The sequence below is a fragment of the Mixophyes fleayi genome, chromosome 4 (genome assembly GCF_038048845.1).
Source record: "Mixophyes fleayi isolate aMixFle1 chromosome 4, aMixFle1.hap1, whole genome shotgun sequence".
Classification (NCBI taxonomy): domain Eukaryota; kingdom Metazoa; phylum Chordata; class Amphibia; order Anura; family Limnodynastidae; genus Mixophyes; species Mixophyes fleayi.
In genome coordinates this window covers 254,349,065-254,361,848 of record NC_134405.1, presented here as the reverse complement: position 1 = coordinate 254,361,848, position 12,784 = coordinate 254,349,065, and the positions used below count along the sequence as shown (strand labels likewise).

Genomic DNA, 12,784 nt, shown 5'->3' with positions numbered 1-12,784 from the left:
CAAGTTGACTGCCCAGTCATGTGTTTCATCCCACCAGGTCTCCGTAATACCTATAATATCATACTGCTCATTCATTGCTACTAGTTCTAACTCCCCCATTTTACCTGTCAGACTTTTTGCATTTGCAAGCATACACTTAAGTCTATTGCCTCCCTTAGTTATTTATTTTTGCTTTAAAAAGGGCCTCTCCTTATCGTCTATGCTTCCGTTTCCCCTCTAGACTCCTGTCAAATTCCTCCTTACTATTCTCAATGTCTATCCCATAAATACTTGCTTGCCCCTCCCCCCCCCCCCCGAAGCCTAGTTTAAAATCTCCTCCAACCTTCTAACCATTCTCTCCCCTAGCTCAGCAGCTCCCTCCTCATTCAGGTGCAAACCCTCTCCACCCCTTGACTCTTGTTAAATTCCTCCTTACTACTCAATATCTATCCCATAAATATTTGCTTGCCACTCCCCCCCGAAGTCTTGTTTAAAATCTGCTCCAACCTTCTATCCATCCTCTCCCCTAGCACAGCAGCTCCCTCCTCATTCAGGTGCAATCCATCTCGACAATAAAAATGGCAACTGACTGAGAAATCAGCCCAGTGCTCTAAGAATCCAAAACCTTCCTTCCTACACCAATCTTTTAGTCACGCATTAACCTCCCTAATCTCCCGCTGCCTCCCTGGACTAGTGCGTGGCACAGGTAGTATTTCTGAAAATACTACCTTGGATGACAATTCCTTAGTTTGCGACCTATGTCCCTGAAATCATTCTTTAGGACACCCCTTTTTCCTCTAACTTGGTCAAACTAGAGTTTACAAGTTATAGAAACTACGGAGAGAAAAGCGTACAATATACATTTATTAAAAGGCAGAAAAAATGTGCTGTAATCAATAAACATTTTTATACAAGTGTTCAAAAAATAAAGGAATAAAAATTTTGATAATGATTAAAGTACATTTTTGTATGTTTATCTTTATAAATTTCCCCAACTGTGTATGTAGTACTACAAAAAGTGAAGGTAATCCCGAGTGAAAATCTCAATTTTGATTGTTCAGTTTTGGAAAAGACAAGCAAAAATTCAGAATAATATTAAAATTCTCTGAAGAAAAATAATTGCATCTTCATATAATATATATAATCTAATAATCATACAAAGTTTGTAGGTTGTTAGCTATACAGTCTTGTTCGATATTAATAATATTTGGCAGATTTAGATACTGTTCAATCTCAATTCTGATCAATGACTTTGGTCTACATTGGTTTTGAGCTCAGAAACTGTATTTTTAACACCTCACTTTTCTACTAAGGCCTTCGTCTATGCTCCAGTTAGTCTTTTTCTGTACTAATGGATTGCCACTCTTTTGAGAATTTTAGTCTGCTGGAATTTCTTTCTGAAAGCTCCACCTGCTTTTACCACTGATAGGCTATGCGGCGGTTCCCAAACTGTGCGCCGCGGCTCCCAGGGGTGCCGCGGCGCTGTCACTGGGGTGCCGCGGGCCAGACATAAAAAACAAAACAAAACACAGAAACTTACCAATCCGTCGGGCGCCGGGACCCAGCAGCCTCCACTGTTCCGCAGCTGTCACTGAATATCGACGTCAGTAACAAGCTGCAGGAGAGAGGAGGCTGCTGGGTCCCGGCGCCCGATGGATTGGTAAGTTTCTATGTTTTGTTTTTTTTATTGGCTGGCGCCTGGCGCGGGGCAGAGTGAGAGGGATCGTGGCAGAGGAGGGGGACAGAGGATGGTGACAGCGGGACAGAGGAGGAGAGCAGAGGATGGTGACAGCGGGACAGAGGAGGAGAGCAGAGGGTGGTGACAGCGGGACAGAGGAGGAGAGCAGAGGGTGGTGACAGCGGGACAGAGGAGGAGAGCAGAGGGTGGTGACAGCGGGACAGAGGAGGAGAGCAGAGGGTGGTGACAGCGGGACAGAGGAGGAGAGCAGAGGATGGTGACAGCGGGACAGAGAAGGAGAGCAGAGGATGGTGACAGCAGGACAGAGGAGGAGAGAAGAGGATGGTGACAGCGGGACAGAGGTTGGTGACAGAGAATGGTGACAGCGGGACAGAGGAGGAGAGCAGAGGATGATGACAGTGGGACAGAGGTTGGTGACAGAGGATGGTGACAGCGGGACAGAGGTTGGTGACAGAGAATGGTGACAGCGGGACAGAGGAGGAGAGCAGAGGATGATGACAGTGGGACAGAGGTTGGTGACAGAGGATGGTGACAGCGGGACAGAGGTTGGTGACAGAGGTTGGTGACAGCAGGACAGAGGAGGAGAGCAGAGGATGGTGACAGCGGGACAGAGGTTGGTGACAGAGAATGGTGACAGTGGGACAGAGGAGGAGAGCAGAGGATGGTGACAGTGGGACAGAGGTTGGTGACAGAGGATGGTGACAGCGGGACAGAGGTTGGTGACAGCGGGACAGAGGAGGAGAGCAGAGGATGGTGACAGCGGGACAGAGGAGGAGAGCAGAGGATGGTGACAGTGGGACAGAGGTTGGTGACAGAGGATGGTGACAGCGGGACAGAGGTTGGTGACAGCGGGACAGAGGAGGAGAGCAGAGGATGGTGACAGCGGGACAGAGGAGGAGAGCAGAGGATGGTGACAGCGGGACAGAGGTTGGTGACAGAGAATGGTGACAGCGGGACAGAGGAGGTTGCCAGCAAGGACCCCCGCAAGGGTGTTTGTGATACACTGCTGGTGGATTCCCAGGTTGAATTGTGCAGGCTGTATTGGGAGGTCACATAACCACAACTTTAAGTTCACAGGAAGCCATGCACACTACTATAGAGAGTGAGTAGTGGCAACAAGGTGCCACCAAGAAGCCAGGTGTCGGGAGGAAGGTGGAAGCAGTGTGCCAGACACCGGTCCGGTAAAAGGCAGGTGCACTCTGGGTCCAACTCCTAACATTGGGTTTTCTTTATAGTTGTGGCCTAATTAGTTAAATTGCCTTAGATATTAATATGTGTCTCCACTTTTGTTATCAGTATGTCAATTTAAATGTCTGGCTGTACACATGACTTATCCCCAATATTGAGTAGAGAAAAATGGAGTAGATGTTAGCATGGACTACCAATTATTAATTTTTTAGATAGAGGAAAATAATTAGATGAAGTTAGAAACAGAGAGGGTAGTGGGGTATGTATACTGTTGCACCCTCTCTGGGCATTTCAGATAATTCCCCCAAATTCATACATCACGTTGCCATCCTTTTAATTTATGTGTTGCAGTCATTTCCATCCAGCACATTGATTTTTTTATCTCCTTAGACTCCCATATCTTCTCTTCTCTAAAGTGCCCATTCTCACAATGGATGACTTTCCCCACTGGACGACCCTCTTTTCCTTGCTACTTCCAAATTCCTCACTTTAAACAACTCCTATAGTCTTTCCCAGTCAACAGATTCACCCACTCATGAAGATGGCCATCCTCTTGGTCTCATCTGTTCACATCTTTGCTTTGTGTCACCATCTCCCCTTACCCTCTGTCTGCATATCATATTTTTTAAAGTAAACTTCCACTTTTCATCATCACCAAACTTCCAAATAATGGCCACACATATACCATGACTCAAAATCCATAAGCATACAACACCTAAATGATACTCTCAAATCTTACTTTGTCCTATCTCTTCTTTCACATGTCCCATATCAACATAACTATATATTTAAATCTGCTCTAGATATGATACCTGTAAAAATACTCTCGATCTGCTCAGCATCATTAGACAAAATCATACTTTTCTGTATACCTCTTATTACACGACATATGCCCTTGCCCTAGCAAAATAATCCTACTTTACATTGCTTAACTCATCGCAGTGTACTAATATCAAATTACTCTTTACTACACATATTTTACTCTTCAACTCTCCAATGTAGATATTTACCACCAATTTCATAGCCCATGATCTAACCTGTCCCTGTAAGGACAAGATTGATGCCAAGACCCTAACTTTTTATTTGCATCAAACTTCTTTAAACTCCTAATATATAATTTAATATCCCTCAACTAACTCTTTGTTGCCCCTCTACTATCTGGTATCTGTGCTCTGAAAAAGCTCTCACAAAAGTGTCCAGTGATTGTTACAACTCTTTTAATTCTTCTGGACTTGATTTTTTGTTATACCCACATGTCAAAAATTAGAGGGAATATAGAGTCTCACCTGTGACCTCAACCATCTACATCCATCGTCTCCAGCACTCCTGTCCATATCTGTTGAGAAGAAAAACACAGAGATGGATATGTGATTTCTACATGACAACTATTATTGGAGCAATAAGCAAATGATAACTGAATTTAGGTATCTTAATAATTCCCAAAAAGTGTTTGTTCTATGTAATACTTTAAAGTATTGCTATACTGTCTACTATAACATTATTCTGGTATTATTCCACTGCAATTGACGCATTACTTAAGTGTAAAAATTGGTTTGCATATGAAATGGTTAAAGTGTACCTAGAAAGGTTTTTCCCATATCTGCAGCAATTAAAATGACTAAACATGGCTGACCTTCAAATATCCTGAGACAGGAATATACTGAGACAGGAGAATCCAGCACTGGTGGGAATTCAGGCTGTGACATCACTAGGGATTGTGGGGAAGTTTACTTCTGACTATATTACACATACTAATGGTAGGTGCACATTCAGTTAAGTTTATACTTGCCTACTTTCCCGGAATTCCCGGGAGGCTCCTGAAATTTGGGGAGTCCTCCAGGACTCTCGGAAGAGTAGGCAAACCTCCCATAGATGCCAAAATTCACGGCATTGAATGGCGGGAGAGGGGCTTAATCACATTATTAAGCCCCGCCCCCGTTATTCAATGCTGTGATTTCAGAATTTTATAGTGGGGGCAGGGCTATGGTGACTTGACGAAGTCACCATAGACTTCTCCCCTGGGGGTTTTCGAAAGTTGGCATGTATGGTTAACAGGGCCGGACTGGCCATCTGGCTCTTCTGGCAAATGCCAGAAGGGCCGATGGCCAGATGGGCCGGTTGCTATCTGGCCAGCCCCATTGCTCAGCGCACAGACTGCCATGCCGGAATTCTTGCATGACAGTCTGTGCACTGAGCGGTGGGGTCGGCACTACATTTACTTCCTGGTGGCCGCGCGTCCTCTTCTCCCCTCCTCTTCTATGAATGGATCTGGCGATGTGTCACATGGGAAGCGCACCATGTGATAGGTGCTGTCCCATGTGATAGGAGAGACTACACAGTGCCGCAGAGAGAACAAGGTAAGGGAGGGGGGTGGGGTAGTTTATGTGCCAGAGTATCTAAAGTAGTTGGTGGGAATTTCTTATTTGCATTGTCATACCCCACCCCTCTATGGTATCATTGTACATCTTGTTGTGTTTTTCCAAAACAGACAGGAACGCTGAGATAGATAGAACAACATCTAAAATATCTAACAACTTTCGGAGACTTTTGCAAACAAGGTATTTTGAATTGTGCTAATAGTTCTTGTATTAAAAATGTAACACTTGTTTTACGTTTGGGGGTCCGATCATGTTCCATAAAATGTGTATTGTTGGTACATTCTGCATCTAAATGCCACTTGAGCTCTGTTGGAAAACTAGCAATTTACACATTCCAGGCCTGGCCTGGATTACATATGCCTTCTAGAATGGATTATATTGATGATTTGTGAATATGTTTAGTGTTAAAGGATTGAATACACAGTATGTAAACAGTATATACCTTCCGTTTAGGTGATCCAAGGATTAGAATATATTTATTGCACTCAACTAAACAGAAGATATTTGAAATAAAAATTACGCTGCAGCCCTCCATTAGCTTTATTAATTTACAGTTCACAGTTCAAAGTTGATGACTGGCACACAACTTTATTCTTGTCATACAGTTAGATCACATGACTAACATGATTTTATATACCACAAAAAAAGCTTTATGTTTCCTTGGTCTGGGAACAGATTTGGAGATGGTTGTACGATGGGTAGTTTATGTGCCATAGTATCTAAAGTATGTGGGTGCCAGAGTATCTAAAGTATGTTGGCACCAGAGTATCTAAAGTATGTGGGTGCCAGGGTATCTAAAGTATGTGGGTGCCAGGGTATCTAAAGTATGTGGGTGCCAGGGTATCTAAAGTATGTGGATGCCAGAGTATCTAAAGTATGTTGGTGCCAGAGTATCTAACGTATGTGGGTGCCAGAGTATCTAAAGTATGTGGGTGCCAGGGTATCTAAAGTATGTGGGTGCCAGGGTATCTAAAGTATGTGGGTGCCAGGGTATCTAAAGTATGTGGTTGCCAGGGTATCTATAGTATGTGTGTGTGTGACAGGGTATGATTATAGTGTGTATGTGTGTGACAGTGTAACTATAGTATGTTTTGTGTGTGACAGGGTATGACTATTGTATGTGTGTGGGGGCCGGCTTATGACCATAATGTGTGTGTGTGTGGGCCGGTGTATGACTATAATGTGTGTGTGGGGGCCGGCGTATAACCATAATGTGTGTTTGTGGGGGCCGGCGTATGACTATAATGTGTGAGTGTGGGGGGGGAGGCATATGACTATAATGTGTGGATGGGGGGGTCTTAATATGTGGGAGGTAGGCTGGTTAATCTAAACGTGAATTGCAGGTAGGGGCTAATTATTGGGTGCTATTCAATTTGTGGGGGGATGGAAGGGCAATTTAATAGTGGGGCATATCAATTTAAGATGGGGTGATTGGATTTTTAATTTAATGCTGGGGTGGTTTGGAAGCTATTGATTGAATGTGGGGCTGTTTGTTGAAAATGAGGTCTATTTATTAAATGTGATTATGAGTTATTTAATGCCTGGGGTGGTTGTAGGAAATGGATATATTTATTAAACTTAAATGCTATTTAATTTCTTGCTGGGGTTGTTTGGAGAGAGGGAAATAGTTTTATTTATTAAATGGGAATGCTATTTAATGTCAGGGCTAGTTGGAGGGAAATAGATGTATTTATCAAATGTGAATACTAGTATTTTAATGAGTGGCTGCAGTGAGGCCTAATTTTAAAACGCGGATGCTATATTGATTTAACACCAGGGCTAAGTTTCATGTACTCATTTTTTTACCACATTCCAGGATCCAGACAAGCAGCAACTGATATAAAGACACCAGCAGCCACAAGTGGTGACCATGACAAGACAGGTAGGAGAGACCAGGACAGTCTGCCAACTGTTCTGAATTTGGTGGGTGACTGTCCCGCTTAGTCAGGATTTGGTCTGACAGTTGGGAGATATGTCCTGCTTCACACTGTACTGCTTGTTAAGGCAGAACTGCGAGCACCTAACAGTAGTGCACACAGTATTGCCTGTGTATTTGTCAAAAATGTGTCTAATAGCCAAATTACATTATAGGAGCCCCCATGACTTAAGTGCCCGGTCCCCCCGAGCCTTAATCCAGTTCTGGTCAGCAGGAGGAATCTGTGCTACCAGTCCCGCCCAGGACACAGCCTGCAGAGGAAGCCGAGGAGCTCTAAGTCTCATGAGATTTATTAATCTCATGAGACTAAGAGCTTCCCTGCTCACTCTACAGGTATGTCAGCAGCAACAGAAGCATAGATAAGTACAGTGGGCTGGGGGTGTCATAATGTATCTGGGGGGTGGCGTAATGTGGATGGGGAGGGTCTGATAAATGTAATGCTTTATTATAATGTATGTATCAACACACCATTTTGACCACGCCCCCAACATAATGTAGCTACGCCCTTGGCGGCGCCGCCACTGCGCTGCAGCACACATTTTTTTCCTGCTCATCTGCAGAGGTGGGCCTGTGTGCTTTAAATGCCAGGGCTGATTTTTAGTCCCAGTCCGGCCCTGATGGTTAAGTTTAACATTCACAAATGTCCTGCTGCAACCACAAAACCACTTACCCAACATCAACATCATCATTTATTTAAATAGTGCCACCAATTTTGCAACGCTGTGCAGAGAAAATGTGTCAGTACCTGCCCCATTGGAGTTTAAAGTCTAAATTCCCTAACACACACAGACTGACACAGGCTATGGTTAATTTTATTAGCAGCTACAGTTATACTGTTATAACAAGTGTGCTCTTTACAACTTCTCAGTGGGCTGTGTAATTTACAACACTCAACAGGGCAGGTTTCACACGATCTCTATCGAACCCTGGAGTTATGCTGAGAGTTAAAAATCAGGGCTAGCCCTTTCACAGTTAATAGAACAAGATCATTATTTTACACTCTAGAGCTGGACGACATAAATGCATGCTATATAACAGGAATGTGGACAATACATACATGACTTGGAAATGGATGCATTTATATAAGCCAAAACAAGAGGGGTCAATAACAAAGAGAGCAGTAAATGGCAAGGAGCAGTAACTCATATGGGAGGGAAGGTTTCATATACACACTGTGAAGTTTATGTGCAGATATGCTGACACTGCACTATGGTATGTTACAGGACTAGGCTGGGAGCAGCTGTTTTATCAAGATGAGTAAGTGATGTGGAAAATATCTATAATATGTTCTATTGTTAGACACGCCTTTAACTGGGCCCACCCGCTGTGCTGCAGTATAATAGTAGCAGAAGAGCTGGCACTTGTTCTGTTCATATCTATTGTTAACAATAAAGATTCTCCGATGAGATTGCTGTGGTTCCAAAGCACATAGGTTTTATTCGCAATTTTACAATAAGACAAAGTTTGGTTTGCATACGCATGCGCTTCTTAGCACTAACACAAGCTTCTATGAGAATTCTCTGGTTTCCAAAGCCATAAGTGAACAATTTATACACAGTACAGTTGTAAAAAGTAGTGACATCACAAAGATACACAGTTACAGTATTAAGGTCTTCATTCATAGGTCGAAGGGTCTTGACCTCCAAAGAACTCGACGTGCCATTGGTGGATTCCTCTAGTCATTATTGCTTGAGATTGCCAGGTGTCCTTCTTCAGATTCCCACCTCTAGACCTGTGTAAACTGTTTTTTATGATCCCTGTATACTGGCTACTTGGTGTATGAAAAAGTGATATGATTTATAACTAGCCTTCGCAAGGTGGGGCCACTACATAAATAACACTGGAAGTGTTCTCATGCGATGAATAGAATGTAATTAATGTATTGGAAACATTAATTAGCTTTTTCACCACATTATATTTTATATAAACTAAAATAAATAGATTAAACTTATTTGCATGTTGTTATTTGCTAAAATAATTATTAGATTGTGAACTAATCACTAATTGCAACCTATATTAGTGTACAGAAAATATTGATTATCACTTTCATCCAATTATTAAACTTCAACACACTTTATACTTGTTTAAATTATTGTGTATAATAAAATATTTTTTTACATGTTATCTAGATTTCCACATATATGAGCACTGCCTGAGTAAAATGCAGCCCTGCTTCTGGGTAGTATACCACAGGAACACAATTTACTAGAGCTAACCTGATGTCTGTGAATTGACAAGGACAAGACTGATGACTGAAAGATTTCAGGCTGATTGGGTAGATCAGGCAATAAAGAATGTCTGTGTTTACATGCAGCAAGACAGGGGCTAGGACTGCTTATGCTGCAGCATCTTGCTAAATCTCCTTTGTGCAGCTTGTTCTCAGTACAACTGCAGTGCAGAATTTAAATGAGATAGTCATCATGGCTGCCACAAAATTAACACAGCTGTCATCTCAGGTGCCAAGGAAAAGTGCATCCTGAGTATCGACATGCAGAATAATAACAGATTACTATCAATACTACAATAATGCAGTATCCACATCCTAATCTGATGCATATTTTCTCCTACTACTGTCATTCCTAGAATCCCAAATATCACATTGTAGATGCACATTCTATCATAACTATATAGAATAGGGATGAAACATGCACAATTATCTTATATTTCTCTGGATAGCTTAAATAATTTCAAATGGTCAAAGTGGAACACTTAAGACTAGTAGAAATACACTGTATCTGTTCCATATATGTCCATAGATGCTCACTTGCAGACTGTCTGATACATATTTCAATGAAATGTACTACACAGCCCCACAGACAGCAGAAATCAGTGACAACACTAACCTCTATGATTGCTATGATTGGCTGGTGAATATGGTCTTCTAATTGGAGAGGTGTTTTTCAATACTCTGACACCAAAAAAAAATGGAAACAACATTTTTTATTTTCCACAGTGCTGTCTCTCGCACAAACTGCATTGCACATTGTGACAAATACATCTATACACTTGATGTGCTATGGTATAAAGGATACACTCATTGCACCATAAAAGTGAACGCTTAGCATGTGCCACAGTAAAAAGGATATATTTAGTGTGTATATTGTACAGTATAGAGATAAAGTGAAAATTCAGAGAAAGTCTTGCGAAGAGAAACAATGGCATAGGAGATCATCTAATTAAACATTTCTGTTCAGTATGTACAACAGGATAATTAATGGAACCTCAGTTAACAGAAATAATGAAGCAAAGAAGGTAGACATGAGTCTTTTTAAAGAAAGAGAATCTTCAAAGAACACTCAAAACTGAAAGTAGATTTGAGGCATCACTTAAGGATACTGCACTAGCATTATGGGATGTGTGGTACGCCATTAGCTGAAACATTCAACCAGTAAATATGTAAAAGACCCTTTAATGTAAGTATAAGTGACCTCCCATGGGTTAGGAGGTATCTCAACTGGGGCTTGACAGATGGTGTGTGGCTGGATAATAGGGTTTAAAAGAGGCCTGGCTTATCTTTTTACAAAATTTTTGGCTCCATGGCTTTTTAGAGAAGATAGGGATCGCACCTCACACACTATGAAACTTTCCCTGAATGACTCCTTCTCAACATTGCCATTTGATAAAATAACCATAAATCTTTAACTTAACCTTAATACCTATGCTTTGTAATAAGAGACACCACACAGACTTGTTGGCAATTAATTATGTTTATTAAATTAACTTTGGACTGATATAGTGGAGAGCGAACACTGTACTCAGCCTTGTCTACTGATGAATACTAATCAGGATGTCCCATAACGAGTCACCCATTATCAGGACATCCACATTATCTGCCATTTTACTTAAGCACACTGTTGTAGTGTATCCTTATAATAGCACAATAATCAACAGGTATTCTGGAACCCGAACTCTTCTGGGCTTTTCATAACATACCGCAAGCATCCCAAAGGGGCTGTACTTGCACCAAACTTAAGCCGACTCTTTGAAGTGAATGGGTTCCAAACACCTGACTACCATCAATGTGCGCTTTACCAACTTTGCTTATCGCCTGTACAGTGCTCTCCTGCCAGTCCAAGTTGCTCCAGCCTTGGGACTCCAGTCCCGGCATCAATCTGTGCACCAGATGGTTTAGATATCACCAGGGCTAGAAGAGCACACCCATACAATACCTTGGCCTGCGCACCAAGTGGACCATTACCTCCAGGGCTAGACCAGCACACCTCTACCATACCACGGCCTGTGCACCAAGTGGCCCATATACCTCCAGGGCTAGACCAGCACACCCGTACTATACCTGGCCTGCACACCATGTGGCCCATCATTACATTCGGGGTTAGACCAGCACACCCGTACAATACTTCAACCTGCGCACCAAGTGACCCATCGTACCTCAGGGGCTAGTCCAGCACACCCGTACCAGATACGAGAACCCGTATACATCTAAGCACACAGCCTCGGGCCAGAACCATAACCTGGGCAATGATAACAACGGATCCAACAGTCGGGAATGGGTGGGAGGGCTGGTTGTCTGGATCCCAAGAGAATTAATTGACTTCTCCTTGTCCTTATATAGTATGTCCCCTTGATCCTGCCCTCATTATGACCTGTACATAGGCATCAACACCTCCTTGGTTAGTTAAGTACACAAGCCTCAGCTTTTAATCTCCCTTTGGATTAATCCATCCCTCAATTCTAATTCCTCTTCAACCCTGTCAACTCCTATGATCTAGAAAATAAGTCTCTTCTTGTACCGGTCTTTTTCCCCTTTCTCAATTTTCAATTATCTGTGAACCCCCCCCCCCCTTACACCTGCCCCTCCCCCCCTCCCTCAGCCCTCCCCTTTTTTCTCTTTTTCTTCTTTTTCTATTCCGGTCCATGTTTTAAATCAAAATGGACCATGTACTTTGCATGGTCTTCCCTTATTGTATAAATAAGGTACAAGTACCTGTTGCTTGTGTCCATTGAAAACTAAAAAAAAGAGAAACTAATTCAGTCATGAGGGAGTACTGGGATAGTGTGCATTCAAATTCATGTCACCTCAAGTTAGTCATGATCATGGCTGCCAGTGGGTACTAAGAGACTGCAAAGATCTCATGGTACTATGTGATATAGCCTCCTGTTTCTCTTGCCATCCTCATGACTGAGTTTCTTCACCCCCATTATCCCACCTATGTTCTGGTTAAAGCACAGGTAAAGTTTTGTATTATAGACAGGGTGGCATTATAATGAGGGTGACATGTAATTGCCTTGTACAAATCTTAAAGCAAATTTTGCAGGGGATATACCATGTGGTAAACAAGTATGGCACTATAAAGGCGAGTTTTATAAAGAGGGATCACTGTATTTCTTCAGGTCTAGATTGTCTATTTTAGTTTACATTCCCAGAGAACCGAACCCACCCGAACTTTGGGTATCCGAGTACCGAGCCGAGTAATTGTGCATAAATTTTTCTGGCTGTCAAAATTACTATCTGTCAGCAGTATCTACCAAATAATTTTTAGCACTCCCCAGTGCTTTTGGGGTGTCCCCCATAATTGTGAATAAATATTTCTGGCTGTCAAAATTACTATCTGTCAGCAGTATCTACCAAATAATTTTTAGCAC

The 12,784-nt window shown here is 42.3% G+C and overlaps 1 protein-coding gene across 2 annotated transcripts in view; it reads right to left on the bottom strand.

The window, feature by feature from the left end:
* Positions 1-12,784, bottom strand: part of JAKMIP2 (janus kinase and microtubule interacting protein 2) — a 103,311-nt gene that overhangs the window by 50,984 nt on the left and 39,543 nt on the right. For both annotated transcript variants that reach the window (XM_075209648.1, XM_075209649.1), the window contains exon 2: positions 4,153-4,202. The gene's annotated coding sequence lies outside the window, so the exon portion shown is untranslated. The remainder of the gene's footprint in view (positions 1-4,152; positions 4,203-12,784) is intronic.